The 25,296-nt window shown below is 37.8% G+C and overlaps 1 protein-coding gene across 4 annotated transcripts in view; it reads right to left on the bottom strand.

Moving 5' to 3' along the window:
- LOC106055582 (solute carrier organic anion transporter family member 4A1-like) overlaps positions 1-25,296 on the bottom strand; it is a 102,864-nt gene that overhangs the window by 53,796 nt on the left and 23,772 nt on the right. The window contains exon 1 of one of the 4 annotated variants that reach the window (XM_056014879.1): positions 5,121-5,487. The exons of the other annotated variants lie outside the window; for them this stretch is intronic. The gene's annotated coding sequence lies outside the window, so the exon portion shown is untranslated. Of the gene's footprint in view, positions 1-5,120; positions 5,488-25,296 lie in introns of those variants that run through there. 4 annotated transcript variants of the gene reach the window in all.

The following is a 25,296-nucleotide window of genomic DNA, read 5'->3' as shown; positions in this document are numbered from 1 at the left end:
TCACTTCATGTTTCTTCTTGTTTCTTTTTTCTGTCTTTTGTCAGTCCCACTTTCTATGTCCCACAAGCGATGTAAACTCTTCTCTTCTTCACTCAATGTATGTATGTCTTCTCTCGTTCACTCAATGTATGTATATCTTCTCTCTTTCACTCAATGTTTATATCTCTTCTCTCTTTCACTCAATGTATGTATCTCTTCTCCCTTTTACTCAATGTATGTATCTCTTCTCTCTTTCACTCAATGTATGTATCTCTTCTCACTTTCACTCAATGTATGTATCTCCTCTCTTTCACTCAATGTATGTATCTCTTCTCTCTTTCACTCAATGTATGTATCTCCTCTCTTTCACTCAATGTATGTATCTCTTCTCTCTTTTACTCAATGTATGTATCTCTTCTCCCTTTTACTCAATGTATGTATCTCTTCTCTCTTTCACTCAATGTATGTATCTCTTCTCTCTTTCACTCAATGTATGTATCTCCTCTCTTTGACTCAATGTATGTATCTCTTCTCTCTTTCACTTAATGTATGTATCTCTTGTCCTCTTTTGTACATTACTCAGCTCTCTTTAATTTATATTTTCTGTCACTTACATTGTCTCACTAATTTTTTTTTCTTGTGTTGACTTTCTTTTTTTCTCTTTCACTCTCTGACTTTTTTTTCTATTCGTCAAGCCAAATGAGAGAAATAAAAATAAATCTAACTCCTAAACAAAAAATGTCTTTCCATTTGACTTTTCTAAAACGTGTAACTAAACGTAGATGTATCTAGAAATGGAAATGCTCTATTGTATCGGATCTTTAATTTAAGCCGTGATCTAGTCTCTTGCTCGATTCATGTTTATGGCCATCTGGTGCAATTATTGTTTCTACGTGTTCTCTAAACCTAGATGTCAAACAACGATTTCCGGTTACTCGAAAAAAAAATGTTTCTTATTGCTGAAATCCTTCAATTAAAGAAGACAGGGAAAAGTCAGCAAAAATGAACAAAGAACAAAAAATTCGCAGATTAAAAAGAAAAAGGCTAACACTTGCTCTAGGGAGGGAGGTGGCACGCCCATGCAAACCTGGAAGAGGTCATCAGGCAAGTTGAGGAGACTGAAGTGAGATGGGAGCAGATGAAGAAAGCTGCTCAGAACCGAGTTCGGTGGAGAGGTGTGGCTGCGACTCTCCTGGGGAGGTCCACATTAATAAGTCAGTAAGTCAAGTTTTTAGTAAAAGCGAAATTACTGTCATCTAATAGATAACACCGTTCATCATTACCTTCTTATAAGTTTTTGAGTCAAGTCTTGAAACTATTTAACTGAGACTTTTTGAGCACACAACCAATGCTGCTTACAGAAGAGTATCAACAGACGTGACCCACTACTTTATGTCTTTTCAAAAAGTTGTTCTTCTAGAGTCCGCATGCTTCCTTTGCAGGACACTTCAAGAGAAGCTTGGTCTACGAATCATGCTTAGGTCTGAAACATTCCAACTTAAGTCCTTCTCAGTATTTAGAAATCACAGCCACACTCATACACAAATTAATAAATTTCAAATCCGAAAAGCAGTCCATTTTGAATCAAGGTGTGTAGTGTTAAGAAAAGCTGTGAGTATTTTGACGGCTAAACATTGAGATCAACATCTTAAAAAATGGGAAAGCTAATACAAGCACTCACTCGAATAGAAACTTCTGGAATCACTACGATGGAAACTAACTAGAATAGACACCAACAGGAATGCACATTCCTACAATTGAAACAAAATCTAACGAAAAGACAATACCAGCAGATCGCATCTGTTGAACCTGGGGAAATATGAACAAAGGGCCGCCTAATTGCTGTACGGCATTCATTAACACTAGTTATTAAATTAATGAGTTGATAGGTACGACTTTTGACAAATGAACATGCTAAAATGACATAGGCGTATCTAAAATAGGGATTGGGTCTGACAGTCAAAGGGGCCACACATTTTAGATAGAACTCATAGAACAGTTCTATTTCTTGTGTTTGAGTCATTCATTCTAGAAATAAAAGGATTACTTTATTATGATACAAACGTGACTAGTTTTAGGTCAGATATAAAAACTGTGATTTATTTAGACTGCGTCTACAACTGCACATATAATGAGTTAACACATAAATGACATAAAGATAAATGACATTTGAATTGGATATTTAAACACGAAGCACAAAAAGATCAAACGATTACATTTTAAACACAAAAAGATTATTTCATAACTAATGAAACCATAAAGATTAACACTGAGCTGCCTGATTGTATGATAAGCGCTTGGGACTGTCGTCAAGGAAGGGCCCGAGTTCAAACACAAGCCGATGCCATCCCGTGTGGTCCTGCATGGGGTCTGAGGTTGAGTTAGGATGTAACAATATCCATTTCTGAAGGAACCTTCGAAACTTGTAGTTAAAAAAAAGTAACATTATCCTCCTTATAAACCTAATCCAATGTTGTCCGCCATTAAAATTAAAAAAAAAAATCTTTTTTTTTTTTTCAGGATTCATTGTTCTTTAATTATGAATTCTTTTAACCGGGGTCCTGGGTTCGAAACTCTGTGAAGACTGATTTTATAATTTCGGGATTTTAAGGGCGCCCCTGGGTCCACATAACTCTAATGGGTATCTGACTTTAGTTGGGGAAAGTAAAGGAGGTTGGTCTCATGACACCCTGCTCGTTAACCGATGGCCAAAGAAACAGATGACCTTTACATCTTCTGCCCCATAAATAGCTATGTCTGAAAGGGGAACTTTACATTACTCTTTTTTTTCTTTGAATTGTAAATGAATTATAATTTAATATTTATCTCTTCTAATGATGGTTTTTATATGAATGTATTTAGGGCATAGTTTTATAAATAGGTGTAAATGAGTTTTATTACGATGTCGCGTGTGACTCAATGTATAACTACTAAACACTATGGGCTTAGGAACTTCATAAATCAAGACATACAATCCTTATACGCCTAGAATGGAACTCCAGACCCTCAGTACATCGGGAAACGTTTCAACTACTTGGCCATCAAATTTCCACAAAATTAAAATCTGGATGTAATGGGCGTTCTACCCTAATGAAAAACCTTGATCCCATTCTGTGACCTACATTCAGGAGCTCCCCGGAGCAGCATCATTTAATTAAAACACCATCAGATAACGTCAACATGACAGCACGTGCATTCGAATACTTAACACAAGGCTTTCCCACACTCCAGTAAACCCCTTCCTGTGGGGGAGGGGGAAGAAAAGAGAATTGGGAAATGGGGTGAAATGGGTAAAAAGCTGTAATGTAAAACATCCTTCACCCAAAGAAAAACTAATTAAACTCATCGGGGTGTTAGAGTTGCGCGAGCAAGGCACGTGCTTCTCACTCTTGAAGGAACACAACTTTTTAAAACTAGTTTAAAATCATTATAAGCTGGTAGAATGCTCAGTAACCATAAACTTCATACAACTTAACCACTTGCTACTTTTAAAGTATTTTAGAATTTAACTAAGCTTAGCCCCATCGGAGATTTTCATATATAGCGGAAATCTATAAATAGCAAGTTTTTTAAGTGTATCCCGAGTAGAACAAATAAACAACAACAAGATTACAAAGAGAGTTTATGTTATCACAAAAACTCAGAGGCGGCCCCCGTCGGAGTCGGATCCCTGCCGGATCCGCCATTTCGCAGGAAATATTCAAGACGGGATTTAATTTTGATGGTCAAAAGTAATAATGTTTCAAAGATTCATTTGCCGTTGTGAAAAAAAAATGTTTTTTTTTCTGTTATACATGTTTCGGATGTTCCTTCTAAGTTAAATATTTTAACTTAGTGATACTGAAAATACGCACAGAAACTTGTCACTCTCTGTTAACATATTGTAGCATTGCCTCCCTTACATCTATGTAATTGTTTTAGAATTGGTGTATTTTTACGAAAAAAAAAACGCTTGCATAATTAATTTTATTAACTAAACGGTTGTCTTTTAGAAAACCAAAAGTAGCCGTTGCACCTAAACTTTTCAAGCCGCATCGCATGGTGAAATAATATTTTTCGTTTATCTTCTAGTTTTCGAGATCTGAGTGTGACAGACGGACAGACGGACATTTTGCACAAACCTAATAGCGGCTTGCGGGGGCCGCTAAAAAGGAAGTATTGATAAGCTATGTTTGTAAAAAGTTGTATGTTCAATGTTGTGCACATTTTAGCACTAAAGTATCACGTTTCTTAAGCTCTTCTCTTTTTCACTTTTATTTAGTTGGCAACGTTAAATATCAATTTAGAGTCCTTGACATTTTTTAGTTAATCGGGAAAATCCCTAATTTAGATGGTGCTGATTAAAATCTCTCACTATAGATATGTAGAAGGTTTAACTCGTATCTTATAGAGTACAGACGACGTTACTTCAAATGGTAGATGATACAGTCTTACGCGTCATGCAGGTGAATTAATGATAAAACAATATAAATTTAAGTGACAAAAGATAGGTGTAATCGTGTGAAATAGGGAAGTAGGTCAAATTTCAAAATAAAAACTGAACAAAATAATTTCTAAAAAGTCAAAAGATCTAGAGATCAGATGTACCTTTTATTTATATCTCTAAGTGACCAGAGTGTATTTAGTGATATTTAGAAAAAGAAAAAAAAAACAAGACTTAATTCTTTCCGTTTTTAATCTCTTAAAAGACTGAAAAATTTCACAGAAAAGTCAAAAAGTATATTGGTAACTAAACGACGCCCTCATGACAAAAGAGCTAGTACTCTAAGAAACAATGAAACATCCATGAGCTAGTACTAAGAAACAATGAAACATCCAAGAGCTAGTACTAAGAAACAATGAAACATCCAAGAGCTAGTACTAAGAAACAATGAAACATCCAAGAGCTAGTACTAAGAAACAATGAAACATCCATGAGCTAGTACTAAGAAACAATGAAACATCCAAGAGCTAGTACTAAGAAACAATGAAACATCCATGAGCTAGTACTAAGAAACAATGAAACATCCAAGAGCTAGTACTAAGAAACAATGAAACATCCAAGAGCTAGTACTAAGAAACAATGAAACATCCATGAGCTAGTACTAAGAAACAATGAAACATCCAAGAGCTAGTACTAAGAAACAATGAAACATCCATACCTTTGTATCCAAAGATTATTTCTATCCAAGCAGTTGGTCTACGAATAAAACTGGCTTAGAATCTGAGCTTTGGCTAATTGTCCAAGTTACGTGGGTTGATCCCCATGCGATTAACACTCAAGCAGCTCACGTCTGCTTCGATTTGTTCACTTAACGCGCGTTCAGGTTGATGTTAAGTTCCTCTTCTCCTACTTTCGTTTTTTGTCTTATTTCCGGTGTGTTCAGAGAACGAATATCGCTTTATTTCACCAATGTTTAACTTTTTTTTGTCTTATTTCCGGTGTGTTCAGAGAACGAATATCGCTTTTTTTATTTCACCAATGGTTAACTTTTTTTGTCACAATATAGGTCTACTTTGGACATCATAGATCTAGTCAACGTCTAACGTTATACGCATTTGTTAATAAGGTTGCGCTTTGGGTTGTAGCTTCGAGACAGCTAGTCCAATGTACCTTGGTAGACATTGTTAACTTAACTTGATACGGGAACTCTGATAAAATACTCTGTATTTTGTTGTTGTTTTTTTAGAGCTAAATAAACTTGAGTTTATGTAACAGATATACATAACTGTCAATTTTACAACGCAATTCAAAACTATCATAAATAAATAATAATTACAATATTATGTGATGGAAAGACAACATAAAAGAATGGACGGGCCTGCCATTGAAAGAGGTTCTCACTAAGGCAAAAGACAGAAAGGAATGGAGAAAGACGGTCGACAAATCTTGCATGGTGCCCCAACGGTCCAACAGACTAAGGGTTAAGTAAAACAACGTCTTCGATCCTGAAGATTTAAAACGAAATAAAAGTTTCACATGACTACGCAAACACAGTTGTGACTTGCATATTTTTGCACATCTGATGCAGACCAAGCCGTTGTCCGCTGGGGGTCTAATTAGGTTTTCTTACTTTCTACTGCGCCCGTCTTTACAAGAGTTGTTTTTTTTCGTCCTCAAATGAGTCCGTGGACTTCATGAGAGCTCTCCGACTGTCTCTTTCCGAGGTCATCTATGTCAGTGGGTTGTAGCGAAATGGTGCCTAGTTTTATTTTTATAGTTCATTAAAGCGGGCACCTCTGTTAGACTCCTCGGCTCCGAAGCCAAGAAAATACATGGAAATACAAGATACATCCATTTGATTAAGCACTAGATCTACATACACGAATAGAATAATCTCTTTTCCTTTCAATAAATCATATCATTCCATATTTATTTACTAATACACACAGATTTCATAACGGACTATAAAACATGTCATTATTTGGTATTTGTCATCCTTAATAAGGGAGATAAATACCGGAAGTAAATTGAGGGAGCTAATCTTCATTCAACAATAACCATTTACCAGGGGAGAAAGAATGCGTCATAATTGTATTGTGTTTTTCCATCAATCAACCCTTTAAGTATTTCAATTTATTTTTTAAGTAATTTTTCCCACGTGAGCATGAGAATATTTTTAGAATGATTTATGAGTTAGCTGAATTAAAAGGAAGGATTCAATTCAGGCGAGTGATAAATGATAAGCTTAACAGAATGGGACTGTTTTTTCTCTTTTCTAAATGTATCAATTAATTGGGGTAAGGCCTTAGGCGCCTACCTATAATGCCTACATCTTATATATAAGTGCGTGACAAACTGATTAAGAGACTCTCAATTAAATCCCTGTGACAGATACACATGTACAACCCGGAACAGAAAAAACTGTGTGAATATTTTTTCTTCATTTTTACAAAGCTTATATCAAATCACTCTGTCTGTCTATCTGTCTGTCTGGTAAAAAGTTTGAAATTTTGTTTTCTCCCACTTCCCATTCTCGGATCAAGTTGTAACTTTGCACGATTATTCATTGTACCTGAACAAAAGCATGAATGCAAAAATAGTAACTAATTATTTAAAAAATAGTGTAACTAGTAATTTATTTCGGTTTATATAGTAGAAAGGGCGTTAAAACCTGCCATCTTTAGATAAATGGCAGTAATAAGCGGTTCTTTCACTTATATAAGCTATGATTTGCTTGCTTAAAATTTGCTTCTAAGTTCTACTTTGATTACTTTTTTTTTCGCTTGAGTTTTTTTAAATTAGTGTGTGTGTGTGTTTGTGCCTTTTTTTCAAATGTGTAACTTTATGCTGACATTGGTAATCTATCTTGTGACTGTTAAGTTCTTCGATGATCAGAAGATATGCGTGCATTTAGCTCAGAGGGCCTATTGCTATGTTGACAGAGTTTGATTCTAGTATCTTCACAACAAAAGGAAACTGTCCAGTCTGTGTTGCTATATGTGATGTGTACTTGATTGTAACTAAATGAAGGCCCTGTGATCTTTCTAGTGCTTCTAAGCTATCAAAGGTATCAAGTGTATTGTGAAGTCACTATAATCGTGTTCCTAGGCATGTAGCTATACCATCTATCTATCTATCTATCTATCTATCTATCTATCTATCTATCTATCTATCTATCTATCTATCTATCTATCTATCTATCTGTCTACCTGTCTGCCAGTCTATCTGCCTATCTATCTATCTATTATCTATCTATCTATATTTATCTATCTATCTGTCTACCTGTCTGCCAGTCTATCTGCCTATCTATCTATCTATTATCTATCTATCTATATCTATCTATCTATCTGTCTACCTGTCTGTCAGTCTATCTGCCTATCTATCTATCTATTATCTATCTATCTATATCTATCTATCTATCTGTCTACCTGTCTGCCAGTCTATCTGCCTATCTATCTATCTATTATCTATCTATCTATCTATCTATCTGTCTACCTGTCTGCCAGTCTATCTGCCTATCTATCTATCTATCTATTATCTATCTATCTATATCTATCTATCTATCTATCTATCTATCTATCTATCTATCTATCTATCTATCTATCTATCTATCTATCTATCTACCTGTCTACCTGCTTATCTATTATCTATCTATCTATATCTATCTATCTATCTATCTATCTGTCTACCTGTCTGCCAGTCTATCTGCCTATCTATCTATCTATTATCTATCTATCTATATCTATCTATCTATCTGTCTACCTGTCTGCCAGTCTATCTGCCTATCTATCTATCTATTATCTATCTATCTTTATCTATCTATCTATCTATCTATCTATCTACCTGTCTACCTGCTTATCTATTATCTATCTATCTATATCTATCTATCTATCTATCTGTCTACCTGTCTGCCAGTCTATCTGCCTATCTATCTATCTATTATCTATCTATCTATCTATCTATCTGTCTACCTGTCTGCCAGTCTATCTGCCTATCTATCTATCTATCTATTATCTATCTATCTATATCTATCTATCTATCTATCTGTCTACATGTCTGCCAGTCTATCTGCCTATCTATCTATCTATTATCTATCTATCTATATCTATCTATCTATCTATCTGTCTACCTGTCTGCCAGTCTATCTGCCTATCTATCTATCTATTATCTATCTATCTTTGCTTTACTTTGATTGGCTTATGTGTGTGTATGCTTATTGTTTCCAATTTGCGCTATATTTTAAACTATTTTCTCGTGTTCCCCCCTCTGCCATTAATTCATGGCCATTTAAGTGTAGGCCAATCATACGTTCGATCTCTAGAGCGAGCAATGCTTTATTCAAATGGAAGCCAAACATATTTTTGATTTCACATTTGACCTCGTTTATTTACAGAATCACATTAAAGTCTCGTGTACATACTCACTGTTCTGATTACTTTGCACCCAACTTAAGGATATTAGAACCCTCCTAAAGGCCTGCCTGTAAGGTACACTTACCAAAAGTGCTTTGTGGGTAAATGCCAACATGCCAGTGATCTATCGTTCTTCGAGCTGGACAGCCAGGGCGATGGCACGCAGACACCGAGCAGGCAACACGAAACCAGCATTTAGATTCAGCTCGAAGTTTTGGCATTAGACCTTGGCCCGGCACAAGTGTTTATGTAGATACCTGGATCAAATCTCGCAACGTGGGTTTCCCACTGTTATAGCCTTCGGAATTTTTACGAGTGGAAATAATGATCGGGGAAAATTGGTACCGTCCGCTGTTGGGGGTCTTAGACTACAAGAAGCGAAAGTGTAGATTGCAGTGTGAGTGTTTATTGACTAAAGTGAGCTAGAAACATAGAGCACTGATAGGAAGATGTTTTCTACACAGCATTAAAGATAGACAGACAGACAGACGGATAGATAGATAGATAATTAGATAGATAGATAGATAGATAGATAGATAGATAGATAGAAAGATAGATAGATAGATAGATAGATAGATAGATAGATAGATAGATAGATAGATAGATAGATAGATAGATAATAAGATAGATAGATAGATAGATAGGTAGGTAGGTAGGTAGGTAGGTAGATAGTTAGGTAGTTAGATAGATAGATAGATAGATAGATAGATAGATAGATAGATAGATAGATAGATAGATAGATAGATAGATAGATAGATGTGTTCGGCGACAATCGATGCAGTCAGCACCCCCTTATCGCCGCCACTGTATCTATCCACCGAAACTTTTTCCAAGCATAAACATTCTTTTACAATTAGTTTTGTGCTAAACGTTTCTCTTTGATAAAAGTTTCATTGCACAACAGGTGTAGACACAAGGCAGACACACAAGTAAACTGATACAATCTTAACATTGCATGGTGGTCATATGTTTATTATTTTAAAACTTTAAAAACAGTGTTTCTCAAAAGTTTTCACCAGTGACGCCACAAAAACCTAAAAATTGCATTCGCCCTCCTCCCTTTAGCCAGTTGGGGTCTGGATAGCGCTCTAAGCTTCCCCTAAAATCACATCTGAAATATCGCAAAGATTCGCCAAAAGAATGTTTTGAATCTTTTTTCAGTGTCTCTCACAAAAACAAAATTAAAGTGCAAATTAGAAGATGAAATGACGTCACTTAATTTAATAATTTATTTTTTTATTTTCTGTAATAACGTCATTGTGACTTGATTAATACTTAAATATGTATTTATAACTACAATGCAAATATAAACATTTTTTTTTGTCCCTGAAAAAAAAATACTGCCTTCGCGCCCCTTTTGTCTGCAAGTCGCGCCCCCTAGCTGCTCGCGGTCTACAGTTTGAGAAACGTTGCTTTAAAGATGTGCAACGATACAGGACATCTTGAGAAAAACCCAGGACCTTGTTCCCTGCGCCTTAGGGTGGAATGCAATACTCCGTAACATCTTCACATGTTTAGGGTTCAAAGTGCAAGGAGGAAAAGTTGATGCGACCTAGTGGCATACAGCAGACGTGAGCGACCTTTCATTGAGATTCTTATAAGCTTTATCTCCTGACTGAACGCACTTTTTACAAAGCTTTTGTCAGCTCTCTCTCTCTCTCTCTCTCTCTCTCTGTCTGTCTGGTAAAAAGTGTAAACACGTTATTTCTCCCACACCCATTCTCGGATGAAGCTGAAACTTCGCATAATTATTGATTGGCATAGACAAGTCATGAATCAATAAAAAAGTAACCAATTAGTAAATTAGTTACTTGTAATTAATTATTGTGTTTGATACCAGCAAGGGAAAGTAATCAATATTCACACATATGGCTAAATTTGTTGGGTTTAGTCCCAATAATTGTTTACATGCATTTCTCCGATCAAGTTCATACTTTAAACAGTTATTTATTGTACATAACAAAATGTGAACCAATTTTTAAAAAATACCCAATTAATTATTGCTAATTTTTTGTTTGTTTGATATCGAATAATGTAAATAACTTGTACATTATTGAAAAATATAGTTTTAAGGGCGGAGTTTTTCTTCTTTAGTTGATTTTTCTATTAACATTGACTCTTGCGCTTCTCATGTCCTAGTCCCCACAGGGGTGTAAACAAGAAAAAAGGAAAACATTAAATCCGAAATACACGGTAATGCGCTTGGCCTCAAAATTGAAGGGGCACCTGGTTCGAATCCTACTGAAAACAGGGATTTGTTAATTTCGGGATCTTTATGGCGCCTTTAAGTCCACCAAGCTCTAATGGGTACCTGATATTCTTTGGGGACAAGTCGTGCTGGCCACATGACTCCCTCTTTAGCCGTGGGCTACAGACACATCCACATTGGAAGCTAAGTTTGTCTTTTGTTAGTATCTGAACAAAAAACTTGGTCTTTTTATTCGTTCACTCATTAATTTACTCTGAACATTTGATTACATCACACAGAGAGAGAGAGAGAGAGAGAGAGAGAGAGAGAGAGAAAGAGAGTGGAGGCGCGGTGGCCGTTTAGTAAATCGCTTGGCTTCCGAACCGGAGGGTCCCGGGTTCGAATCCTGGTGAAGACTGGGATTTTTAATTTCGGGATCTTTAGGACGCCTCTGAGTCCACCCAGCTCTGACGGGTAGCTGACATTAGTTGGGGGAAATTAAAGGCGGTTGGTCACTGTGCTGACCAAATGACACTCTAGTTACCTGGGCCACAGAAACAGATGACCTCAACATTATCTGCCTTCATAGATCGCAAAGTCTAAGAGGGGAACTTTACTGAATTTATCATTATTTTTGACCATTCCCCATCCTTCTTTTCAACACATTCTCAAAGAAAATTTCCTTAAAAATCAACTTTTACTTCCACAAACAGAAAATTGGAAAAGTCGTTGGTTTAAATACCATTTTAGCAATCTCTTATCTTCTTTCCTTTATTCCCTCATGGGCCGTAATAATCCGAAGATTAGCCGAAGATTACGCAGCTATAGCACGAAGCCGCAGCTGTTGCAAACACACGCACACATGACCGCAAGAGCCCGCTGAGAAACCAAACAGTGAAGGTCGCGGTGAGGGTGAGCTGGTATTTACCTACTCACTCACCACCGACCAGCCAGCTTATTGTTTCAGGTCATTGTTTACAAGACGTTACAACAATCGCAACGGAGCAAGACGTATTCAGATAGGAAGCACTTGTGTGGATGGTCTGAATTATGCCACCTCAGGCCTAGTCTTGACAAGTTGGAGGTGCTAGTCGGACAAATCTGGGAATAAAGGGCAAAGCTGTTAAAAAAGGGGAGACAAAAAAAGGGGAGAGAATATGGGAGACGAAAAAATATACACAGTATAAAAACATTTTGCCAACATAAAAATGTGCCTATAAGCCACACTTCCGAATTCTAAAGTCTATTAATCCCCAGGAGCCAAACAACCTCTTCGGAGCCTCTAGCACATGGGAGCATAGATCTTGGAAACTACAATTCCTGAGAGCAAAGCTACCTTTTTGAACCTACTAACCCCGCTAAGTAGCAACCACTTTTGAGCCTATAACCCTTGGGAGCATATCTACCTCTTAGAGGCAAATAATCAATCGGGCGCTGGCAATCTCTCGAAGCCTACAGTCTCTGGTAGCATAGCTACACCAGGGAGTCTACTAACCCCTTCAGCCTAGCAATCTCTTTCAAGCATACTAACTCATGGGAGAATAGGTACCTTTTGGAGTCTACTGAACCTTGCTAGTCAGTCAAAGTCTTGGTGCTTACTAAACCTCGCCAGTCTGTCAAAGTCTAAACCTTGCAAGTCTGTCAAAGTATTGGTGCCTACTAAACCTCGCCAGTCTGTCAAAGTCTTGGTGCCTACTAAACCTTATCAGTCAGTCAAAGTCTTGGTGCCTACTAAACCTCGCCAGTCTTTCAAAGTCTTGGTGGCTAGTAAACCTTGCCAGTCTGTCAAAGTCTTGGTGCCTAATAAACCTTATCAGTCAGTCAAAGTCTTTGTGCCTACTAAACCTTGCCAGTCTGTCAAAGTCTAGGTGCCTACCAACCTAGAAACCTCTTTAGGGCCTCCTGTACTCCAAGGTTACTAGTAAGTTGACAACCATCTAGAAGACTTTAATCAATAATGTACTATTTACATCTTAAAGCCATTCTAAGTGCAGAAGTTTGAATAAAAAAAAATATGTGTTCAGAGAAGAGTGAAACAAAAAAAAAAAGGTTAGTGGTTGACCCAGGTCATTGCGTCCTTGAGACGCTGGCTAGAGAAACAATGTCTCGAACAGAGAAAGAATGCCAGATATGTTTTAGGGAAAAAACAAAGTCACTGCATTCTGTCTTTCCCGCTGAGAGAGGTATCACTCACACGAGGCAGCAGGCGGAGCGGAGAAAACAGAGATAAGAGAGGGGGCGGTGATAATCCTATGTGAGGAGAGAGGGGGGAAACTTCTTAGTTGTAATGTTGTGGTTAGTTACTGTAACACTGGAGGAGATATCCAGGTCCGAGCAGACGACGACAGCATTTATTTCAAGGCAAAGTAAAGTCAAGTTTCCCTTTGGGGCAGATGATGTTAAGGTCATCTATTTCTGTGGCCAACGCTTAACGAGCAAGGTGTCATGTGGCCAGCACAATGACCACCGCCTTTACTTTCCCCAGTCAGGTACCCATTAGAGTTGGGTTGACTCAGAGGCGCCCTAAAAATCCCGAAATTCAAAACCCCAGTCTTCACCGAGATTCGAACCCAAGGCCCCAGGTTCGGAAGCTGAGCGCTTAACCACTCAGCCACTGCTCCCCTATTTCAAGGCAAAAAGAGAAGCAAATTTATAGCATTCGTGGAGGGGCAGTCAGCTAGGACGTTAGGACCAGCATCGCTAAATAGACCAACAACATTGCTAAATAGACCAACAACATTGCTAAATAGACCAACAGAATGGCTAAAAAGATCAACATCATGGCTAAATAGACCAACAACATTGCTAAATAGACCAACAGAATGGCTAAAAAGATCAACATCATGGCTAAATAGACCAACAACATGGCTAAATAGACCAACAACATGACTAAACAGACCAATAGCACCATTAGGATGGCAAGATGGACCAATAGCTATGGACAAAACAAAAGAGTTAAAAGGACTAACTTTAGACATTCGTGAAGACCATCACCCGCTTCAAATCTAATTGTGTATTGGACATTTTCACCTATAGCAGAAAAAAAATTTTGTTTTGAATGTATTTTATGAGATTTTATCTTATCAGACATATACATTTATTTTTTAAATGTTTAGATGTTTCGGATATTCGTTTCTTCAGAGTTGAAGATAATGACATTCTACCCAAATCTCCCGCAGGACGACGGGAAATGGATAGCGCGCATGGGTCGAACCAGGAACATTGAGACTACCGAACAACAATCATGAGCGCATACCACACGACCAGGCAGCCGACCCAATGGCTGTTTTGAGTTACGTATGTCGCTGAACAAGAAATGCTAGAGATAGCATCGCAGGCTATTGTCAACGTGGAAATATGAAAGTGCTTACTAACAGAAGTATATAAATCTTGCTAACTTACAGAAGTATATAAGTCTTGCTTAATTACAGAAGTAAATAAATCTTGCTAACTTACAGAAGTATATAAATCTTGCTTACTAACAGAAGTATATAAATCTTGTTAACTTACAGAAGTATATAAGTCTTGCTTAATTACAGAAGTATATAAATCTTGCTAACTTACAGAAGTATATAAATCTTGCTTACTTACAGAAGTATATAAATCTTGCTAACTTACAGAAGTATATAAATCTTGCTCATTTACAGAAGTATATAAATTTTGCTTGCTTACAGAAGTATATAAATCTTGCTTACTTACAGAAGTATATAAGTCTTGGTTACTTACAGAAGTATATAAATCTTGCTTACTTACAGAAGTATATAAGTCTTGGTTACTTACAGAAGTATATAAATCTTGCTTACTTACAGAAGTATATAAATCTTTCTTACTTACAGAAGTATATAAATCTTGCTCACTTACAGAAGTATATAATCTTGTTTACTTACAGAAGTATATAAATCTTGCTCACTTACAGAAGTATATAAATCTTGCTCACTTACAGAAGTATATAAAATTGCTCACTTACAGAAGTATATAAATCTTGCTCACTTACAGAAGTATATAAATCTTGCTCACTTACAGAAGTATATATATCTTGCTTACTTACTTAAGTATATAAATTTTGCTTACTTACGAGTATTTAAATTGTCCTTCCTTGTGAGTATTTAAATACTGCTTACTTACAGAAGTATATAGATCTAAATCTTGCTTACTTACAGAAGTATATAAATGTTGCTTACTTACAGAAGTATATAAATATTGAATACAGTAAGACGTCAAGTAAATCTAAAAAACAAAATTAAAAAAAAAATCTCTAAAAATTTTTTTTGGGACTACTTGAGAGAGGATACTTTTGAGAAAACAAAACAAAAAGAATTTCTGGCCACAGTGCTGACAAGGGTTACATTCCTTTTGTTTATCTTGACAACGCTTGACACGTGAAATTGAACGAGCCAATGGTAGACGCGCTTCTAGCTAGCTAGATTCGTTTAGTAGAGGATGTGTCGGAAAAGTAAAATGTTATCAAGCAAGGCGTCAGTTCTTTTTGTTTTTTTCTTTCAAAGGTCAAAGTCTTCTTTCTTTCTGTCCTTCTTTCTTTCTCGCTTTCTTTCTCGCTTTCTATCTTTCTCGCTTTCTTTCTTTCTCTCTTTCTTTCTTTCTCGCTTTCTTTCTTTCTTGCTTTCTTTCTTTCTCGCTTTCTTTATTTCTCGCTCTCTTTCTTTCTCTCTTTCTTTCTTTCTCGCTTTCTATCTTTCTCGCTTTCTTTCTTTCTCTCTTTCTTTCTTTCTCGCTTTCTATCTTTCTCGCTTTCTTTCTTTCTCGCTTTCTTTCTTTCTCGCTTTCTTTCTCTCTCTTTCTTTCTTTCTCGCTTTCTCTCTTTCTTTCTCGCTTTCTCTCTTTCTTTCTTTCTCGCTTTCTCTCTTTCTTTCTCGCTTTCTTTCTTTCTCGCTTTCTCTCTTTCTTTCTCGCTCTCTTTCTTTCTCGCTTTCTTTCTTTTTCGCTTTCTCTCTTTCTTTCTCGCTCTCTTTCTTTCTCGCTTTCTTTCTTTCTCGCTTTCTCTCTTTCTTTCTCGCTCTCTTTCTTTCTCGCTTTCTCTCTTTCTTTCTCGCTCTCTTTCTTACTCGCTTTCTTTCTTTCTCGCTTTCTCTCTTTCTTTCTCGCTCTCTTTCTTTCTCGCTTTCTCTCTTTCTTTCTCGCTCTCTTTCTTTCTCGCTTTCTTTCTTTCTCGCTTTCTCTCTTTCTTTCTCGCTCTCTTTCTTTCTCTCTTTCTTTCTTTCTCGCTTTCTTTCTTTCTCTCTTTCTTTCTTTCTCGCTTTCTCTCTTTCTTTCTCGCTTTCTCTCTTTCTTTCTTTCTCGCTTTCTCTCTTTCTTTCTCGCTCTCTTTCTTTCTCTCTTTTTTTCTTTCTCGCTTTCTTTCTTTCTCGCTTTCTTTCTTTCTCTCTTTCTTTCTTTCTCGCTTTCTCTCTTTCTTTCTCGCTTTCTCTCTTTCTTTCTTTCTCGCTTTCTCTCTTTCTTTCTTTCTCGCTTTCTCTCTTTCTTTCTTTCTCGCTTTCTTTCTTTCTCGCTTTTTATCTTTCTAGCTTTCTCTCTTTCTTTCTTTCTCGCTTTCTCTCTTTCTTTCTCGCTCTCTTTCTTTCTCGCTTTCTTTCTTTCTCGCTTTCTCTCTTTCTTTCTCGCTTTCTCTCTTTCTTTCTTTCTCGCTTTCTCTCTTTCTTTCTCGCTCTCTTTCTTTCTCTCTTTTTTTCTTTCTCGCTTTCTTTCTTTCTCGCTTTCTTTCTTTCTCTCTTTCTTTCTTTCTCGCTTTCTCTCTTTCTTTCTCGCTTTCTCTCTTTCTTTCTTTCTCGCTTTCTCTCTTTCTTTCTTTCTCGCTTTCTCTCTTTCTTTCTTTCTCGCTTTCTTTCTTTCTCGCTTTTTATCTTTCTAGCTTTCTCTCTTTCTTTCTTTCTCGCTTTCTCTCTTTCTTTCTCGCTCTCTTTCTTTCTCGCTTTCTTTCTTTCTCGCTTTCTCTCTTTCTTTCTCGCTTTCTCTCTTTCTTTCTCGCACTCTTTCTTTCTCGCTTTCTTTCTTTCTTTCTCGCTTTCTCTCTTTCTTTCTCGCTCTCTTTCTTTCTCTCTTTCTTTCTTTCTCGCTTTCTTTCTTTCTCTCTTTCTTTCTTTCTCGCTTTCTCTCTTTCTTTTTCGCTTTCTCTCTTTCTTTCTTTCTCGCTTTCTCTCTTTCTTTCTCGCTCTCTTTCTTTCTCTCTTTCTTTCTTTCTCGCTTTCTTTCTTTCTCGCTTTCTTTCTTTCTCTCTTTCTTTCTTTCTCGCTTTCTCTCTTTCTTTCTCGCTTTCTCTCTTTCTTTCTTTCTCGCTTTCTCTCTTTCTTTCTTTCTCGCTTTCTCTCTTTCTTTCTTTCTCGCTTTCTTTCTTTCTCGCTTTTTATCTTTCTAGCTTTCTCTCTTTCTTTCTTTCTCGCTTTCTCTCTTTCTTTCTCGCTCTCTTTCTTTCTCGCTTTCTTTCTTTCTCGCTTTCTCTCTTTCTTTCTCGCTTTCTCTCTTTCTTTCTCGCTCTCTTTCTTTCTTGCTTTCTTTCTTTCTCGCTTTCTCTCTTTCTTTCTCGCTCTCTTTCTTTCTCTCTTTCTTTCTTTCTCGCTTTCTTTCTTTCTCTCTTTCTTTCTTTCTCGCTTTCTCTCTTTCTTTTTCGCTTTCTCTCTTTCTTTCTTTCTCGCTTTCTCTCTTTCTTTCTCGCTCTCTTTCTTTCTCTCTTTCTTTCTTTCTCGCTTTCTTTCTTTCTCGCTTTCTTTCTTTCTCTCTTTCTTTCTTTCTCGCTTTCTCTCTTTCTTTCTCGCTTTCTCTCTTTCTTTCTTTCTCGCTTTCTCTCTTTCTTTCTTTCTCGCTTTCTCTCTTTCTTTCTTTCTCGCTTTCTTTCTTTCTCGCTTTTTATCTTTCTCGCTTTCTCTCTTTCTTTCTTTCTCGCTTTCTCTCTTTCTTTCTTTCTCGCTTTCAGTATTTCTCGCTTTCTTTCTTTCTCGCCTTCTTTCTTTCTCTCTTTCTTTCTTTCTTTCTCTCTTTCTTTCTTTCTCGCTTTCAGTATTTCTCTCTTTCTTTCTTTCTCTCTTTTTTTCTTTCTTTCTCTCTTTCTTTCTTTCTCGCTTTCAGTATTTCTCTCTTTCTTTCTTTCTTTCTCGCCTTCTTTCTTTCTCTCTTTTTTTCTTTCTTTATCTCTTTCTTTCTTTCTCGCTTTCAGTATTTCTCTCTTTCTTTCTTTCTCGCCTTCTTTCTTTATCTCTTTCTTTCTTTCTCGCCTTCTTTCTTTATCTCTTTCTTTCTTTCTCGCTTTCAGTATTTCTCTCTTTTTTTCTTTCTCGCCTTCTTTCTTTCTTTCTTTCTTTCTTTCTCGCCTTCTTTCTTTTCCTTTTTTAACACTTTTTGTTTTCATCAACTTTTCACAAATGTGCCAAGCCCTCCCCTTCCAAACAAATACAAAACCCCCCTTTCTACTAAGAAGTGATATGTATTCTGTCACAGCTTTAAAAGGTATAACACAAACGTATGCTAAAAAAAGACTAATCATAAAAGAATTTATTGTAATAATGTTAATACAAGCTTATTCTTCAGTAAACAAGTCTTTCACTCTCCGAGCACTGATACCAAACTGCTTTGTCCCACCAAAAAGGGGAGGGGGGCATATTAAATTACGAAACGCCCGTCTCAGAGGATTTAATGCTTCCCTTCTCTACACACATTCGATGTCCTCTCGCTGTGATTAGAAGTTTTGAAAGTCCGGACAGTACCGCGTCAGATGTGACTGAAAGGCATTACTGCCCTAGTGCTTCATTACATTGAACGTAGAGTCGATAGATGAAAGTATTTTGTCATTTTAACTTTATGTGAGTGGCACAACGACAAAAGTATGACGGGCACACATGGACACACTTAAGTGTGACGGGTACACAGTGGCACACTATAGTGTGACGGGTACACAGTGGCACACTATAGTGTGACGGGTACACAGTGGCACATTATAGTGTGACGGGTACACAGTGGCACACTATAGTGTGACGGGTACACAGTGGCACATTATAGTGTGACGGGTACACAGTGGCACACTATAGTGTGACGGGTACACAGTGGCACATTATAGTTGACGGGTACACAGTGGCACACTATAGTGTGACGGGTACACAGTGGCACACTATAGTGTAACGGGTACACAGTGGCACATTATAGTGTGACGGGTACACAGTGGCACACTATAGTGTGACGGGTACACAGTGGCACATTATAGTGTGACGGGTACACAGTGGCACACTATAGTGTGACGGGTACACAGTGGCACACTATAGTGTGACGGGTACACAGTGGCACACTATAGTGTGACGGGTACACAGTGGCACATTATAGTGTGACGGGTACACAGTGGCACACTATAGTGTGACGGGTACAGAACGGGACACGTAATGGGCATACAATGACTTACAGAAATATTTATGGCTTAAAGTTTATGTAGCGTCCCGGAGTTGCTCGCTTTTAACAAGTACCTTTCAAACGTTTCATACTGAATTTAGCGTCTATTCATCAATCGTTTAAAACAGAAGTACAACAGCGAGATTTAATAAGGGAAGATGTAATCCAAGAAACGTATCCCGTGCTATCATTTGGCTTCTGAACTCGAGTAAGATCTAGACTGAACCACTCGTCTCGAGTCAGATCTAGACTGAACCACTCGTCTCGAATCAGATCTAGACTGAACCACTCGTCTCGAGTCAGATCTAGACTGAACCACTCGTCTCGAGTCAGATCTAGACTGAACCACTCGTCTCGAGTCAGATCTAGACTGAACCACTCGTCTCGAATCAGATCTAGACTGAACCACTCGTCTCGAGTCAGATCTAGACTGAACCACTCGTCTCGAGTCAGATCTAGACTGAACCACTCGTCTCGAGTCAGATCTAGACTGAACCACTCGTCTCGAATCAGATCTAGGCTGAACCACTCGTCTCGAATCAGATCTAGACTGAACCACTCGTCTCGAGTCAGATCTAGACTGAACCACTCGTCTCGAGTCAGATCTAGACTGAACCACTCGTCTCGAGTCAGATCTAGACTGAACCACTCGTCTCGAGTCAGATCTAGAAACAAGAATTAATTATTTACCTCCAGATTTAAACTCAAGCCCCCTCTGTTAGGTAGAATAGCGGTTTATGCCAAATAATGTGGCCTATCCCAGTATTAATGCCTACTCTTGTTTGTACTTGTACAACATAACGTTTGGGTAACAAGACCTTACTCGGTCAGACTATAGAAACACCACTCGTTGATCACGAAACATGAAAAGGATCAAGATGTCTGTATTCAGTCGGTCAATGAACACTTTATGTTGTGTCTGATCTAGTTATGTGAATGTTTCTGTTGTCTTTATACGAGAAAAGAGTCCTTGTAATCACAACAAATTTCCAAAAGGATCAATAGAGCAGTCTTAGTCTTAGTCTTAAGTCAGACTAGGCTTCCTATTTTGTATAACACATTAGAACTCAATGACATGAGGGTTCCCTGGCAATCAAATCATTAAATAAGAACAATCTGTTATAAACTTTGTAACATGTAAATTATGAGTGAGTCTGGTGTGAATGTATACTTTGGTTTCTTATAGTTATAATGTTTTTTGTTTGGTGTAATGCACAAATTGTAAGACAAATTTCCATACGGATAATAAAGATTATTATTATTATTATTATATCTTCCTATCAGTAAGCGAAGTCGCAACCAATACTAACATTCATTAAACACGAAGAGAAAAAAACTGTCCTTCTAAAAAAAAAAATTATCCCCCAAAAGAAACCTTATAGCAATCATGATCATGCACTTTTTCATCAAGACCTTTATGAAGCGGATCAAAGTACGAGGCAGATAGCGAGTGTGCCAGTGTGCGATATGTCCGCTAACATCTCTGATTAGTCGGGATCAAACCTGGCAGCAGTCTCTTTAGAAAATATATTTTTTTACTTTGATCTTCCCTCTCCTACATCCCCACCGCCAGATCAAAAGTCGGCATGACATCTGCGTGAGCGCGTGGTTGCCGCGCGCACAGTAGTGTGAGTATAAACACATTCGCTTTCGTTAAGACATATATACTGAGTAAGGCATCCAAAAGATATATATTCTGTCTTAATCGACTCAGGGCCGGCCTTAGCTAAAGGCAAACTAGGCAGCTACCAAGGGCCTCGTTCACGAAAAATTGTTTCGAGAGAAAACAAAAGCGAAACTTGGATGAAATCTGATCTAAATGTCTCTATGCTCTATGCTCTATGCTTTATGCTCTACTAGTTTTGAAAGTAAAACAAAAAGTAAAGTTCCCCATTAAAACAATGCGATCTACAGTGTCGATGATGTTAAGGTCATCTGTTTATTTGGCCAACGGTTAATGAGTAGGGTGTCAAGTGGCCATCACAACCACCAACCACCTTTACTTTCCTTAACTTACGTAAGGTACCCAATAGAATTTGGTGGACTCTGGGGCATCCTAAAAATCCCGAAATTCAAAATCCAAGCCTTCACAGAGATTCGAAGTGTTCCCTCTTAGTCCCAATTTTATTTGTCAAAATGTTTTAACATACAGACTACAGAATCTCGATACAGTTTTGAACTCTGCCATGACTGAAGAACTGCAACTTTTTTACAAAGCTTATATCAACTCACTCTGTCTGTCTGTCTAAAAAAACAACAAAACTTTGTACTCGTTATTTCTCCGACACCCAATCTTGGATCACGCTGACATTTTGCACAAGTATTACTTTTACATGAGAACACAAAAATCAAGAATAAAAAAAATAACCAATTAGTTTATTAACTATTGGTACTTAATTATTTTGTTTGGGATCTCGAATGAGTGAAAGAAATTTACTTGACCAAAGCGGTGGTATAAGCTTGAGCTCAAATTAAGGAGGTCTAACATCATTGACAATACACATACAAATACACATACACGCCCACTAATACTTAAACAAAAACAAAACAGTACACCACCTGCACAAATGTAAGTCAATAGGCAAACACACACTAAGCATGTGTGTGAGTGTATTTCGTTGCTTGGCCGATTTTAGTTGAAGACATTGAAAAACCTTAAGTGCCAAAATAGGTCTTATGAATGGTGGCAAAAGGAAACAGGCCCTATTAGCACGATTCAGACCAGTCGAGGCTTATCTTGCTAGAGTCCTAAAAAACACTTTGATCTCCAATGTCAAGACTGCCAGCAGAACAAAGAGACGGCTGAACAAGTCCTGTACAAATGCACAACACTATCTATAGCTTTTATATAGCGCTACTTTCATGCTTAGAGCATGCTCTAGAGCGCTATGGTCCAATCTCATTTGTGGACCAGTCGTGGGGGGGTGGGGGGGGAGATATCCTGGAGAAGGTTTTCCGTGCTGCTTTTAGCCCCCTTCGTAGGTAGCCAAACCAAGCCAAGTTCAAGCTTACTTAGCCTCTCGACCACGCTGCCCACTATACGCAGTGTTTCCCAAACTTTTTTTCCTTAGCCGAACACTTCCTACTTTCTCTGTATTTAGCGGAAGACTTTTTGCTTATTTTTTTTAGAGAGATTAATTGACGTGGTGGCATTCTAGTTAATTATTCCATTAGTTCGTGGAACACTTATTCAGGCCTCACGAAACACTTGGGTTCCTCGGAACACAGTTTGGGAAACACTGCTATACGGATGTAAGTTCGATATCGAGTAATCGTGGCAGGGGATGCTGGGAATGAAGCTGGTTCGCGTGGGAAGCTTGATAAGGGGAACCTGACACAGCCGCTTTCTTGGGCAAGAGTGACGTTCTTAGCATGGTTCCCTTGAGAGTGGAGACTTACGAGTCAGAGACTACGACGCTGATGACGCCATTATATTTGTTACATAGAATTAGAGTAAGCTGTATTTCTATGTGGCTTTATAGTTACGTTGTACAAATCGTTACAATGTAGGATAGACTAAAACAACAATCAGGATCGAGGCTGAGATGGAATAAACAAAATAGGAAACAAAAGAAGACAGAATAAGCTAGAACTAGAGGAAGATACAGAGACATGACAGGGAAACAAAAGAAGACAAAATAAGCTAGAACTAGAGGAAGATACAGAGACATGACAGGGAAACAAAAGAAGACAAAATAAGCTAGAACTAGAGGAAGATACAGAGACATGACAGGGAAACAAAAGAAGACAAAATAAGCTAGAACTAGAGGAAGATACAGACAGAGACATGACAGGGAAACAAAAGAAGACAAAATAAGCTAGAACTAGAGGAAGATACAGAGACATGACAGGGAAACAAAAGAAGACAGAATAAGCTAGAACTAGAGGAAGATACAGAGACATGACAGGGAAACAAAAGAAGACAAAATAAGCTAGAACTAGAGGAAGATACAGACAGAGACATGACAGGGAAACAAAAGAAGACAAAATAAGCTAGAACTAGAGGAAGATACAGACAGAGACATGACAGGGAAACAAAAGAAGACAAAATAAGCTAGAACTAGAGGAAGATACAGAGACATGACAGGGAAACAAAAGAAGACAGAATAAGCTAGAACTAGAGGAAGATACAGACAGAGACATGACAGGGAAACAAAAGAAGACAGAATAAGCTAGAACTAGAGGAAGATACAGACAGAGACATGACAGGGAAACAAAAGAAGACAGAATAAGCTAGAACTAGAGGAAGATACAGACAGAGACATGACAGGGAAACAAAAGAAGACAAAATAAGCTAGAACTAGAGGAAGATACAGACAGAGACATGACAGGGAAACAAAAGAAGACAAAATAAGCTACAACTAGAGGAAGATACAGACAGAGACATGACAGCGAGATAGAAATGAAAAGGAAAGAGAAAGAGAGAGAGAGAGAGAGAGAAAATGGAGGGGTATAGAAATGATACAATACTGAAACTCAAACGAAGCCATTGTCACAGTTAATTTACGTTTCAGATACAAATCTTTCTCCCCTGCCCTCTCAAACTACATCCAATTAAAAAGACATTCACTTCTAGATTTAGGTTTCGCTTTTTTTTTCACTCAATCTCCCTTATGACTCATAACTTTGAAGACTTTTAGTTGTGTATTTATTTAACTTAATGCATTTGATGAGACTACTCTTCCTAGATTGATATCACTATTTTCTCATTATCACATCAATGGACCCAGTTGTTGCGCGTAGAGCGCTACGTAATTCAGTCCCTACTACCAGAGCGATACCGGTATTTCATGGCATGAAATTCGTGGCATACACTAACATATACATGGCTTTTAAGTACTAGATTTGTCCTTATACTCCAGCTCCAAACTATTGTTGGAATAATAGGCCTACGTCTGTGCTAATGATTGCGAGTCCAAAACGGTACCTAAGAAAATATTCACTCAATATTTAATTATTTAACGGAAGCTTATAATAATTGTTTTAAAAATGAGAAAGGGCGTGGTTTCTTATTAGTAGTGCGACTGGCTTCCGGACTGTAAGGGACTTGAACTAGAATTTCGGTTAGAACTGGGAGTTTGAGTTTTGACGTCCCTTAAGTTCAACCAACTCTTATGAGTTTTGACGTCCCTTGAGTCCAACCAACTCTTATGAGTTATCTGGCATTATTAAGTGAAAGAAAAGACAGTGAAAGGCATTCTATTGTCGAGGGTCCCGAGTAAAGGCGTTAGGCCGTTGTGCTGGCGACATGACACCCTCATTAAACATTTAACATGATGAGCTGTACATCAACTGCTAGTAAGGTGTGAAAAAGAAACTTCTTTTATGATTATATGGTTACAAATAGAGCGAGCAGATAAGACCTTTTTTTTTTTTGTTGTTGGAAAAGATTAGTTGCTACCTAACACACATCTGCGAGTTTGCATAAAGCTCACATCTTAACCTCTTAGCATACTCTATAAGCTCATGCGCTTAAACATAAGTTATTTCAAAGAGTCCTTACTCACGCTTCTTATACAAATCACTCCAGCATGCATGGGCATACACCCACGAGTGCCCAAACTTTTAATTTCCGCCCTGCAGTCTGGTTCGTTTCCTTTTTTTCTCCCCTACCCCCCCTACTTTTCTTACGTTTCCTATATCTGGACACCGCCCCCTCCCTCCTCATGGCACCGCCCCCACCCCTCCACGCTTCCCTTGCACTTTCGACTAGCGAATGTTTATTTTCGTTCATAGCCCAGGTTCAGGGTCGTTCATTAACATAGCTGGGAACATCTGGGAAGTGATGGAAGGGTCGAGAGATGGAAGAAGCAAGGGGGCGGGGGGGGGGCATGCAATTAATTATGAAATCACAACGTAAAGAATACCGTGGTAATAACCATAACCCCAAAAAAGAGCAAACTTAACAT

This window comes from Biomphalaria glabrata, chromosome 17 (assembly GCF_947242115.1).
Source record: "Biomphalaria glabrata chromosome 17, xgBioGlab47.1, whole genome shotgun sequence".
Lineage (NCBI taxonomy): Eukaryota > Metazoa > Mollusca > Gastropoda > Planorbidae > Biomphalaria > Biomphalaria glabrata.
Note: the sequence above shows the minus strand (reverse complement) of the source record. Positions and strands in the feature narration are given on the sequence as shown.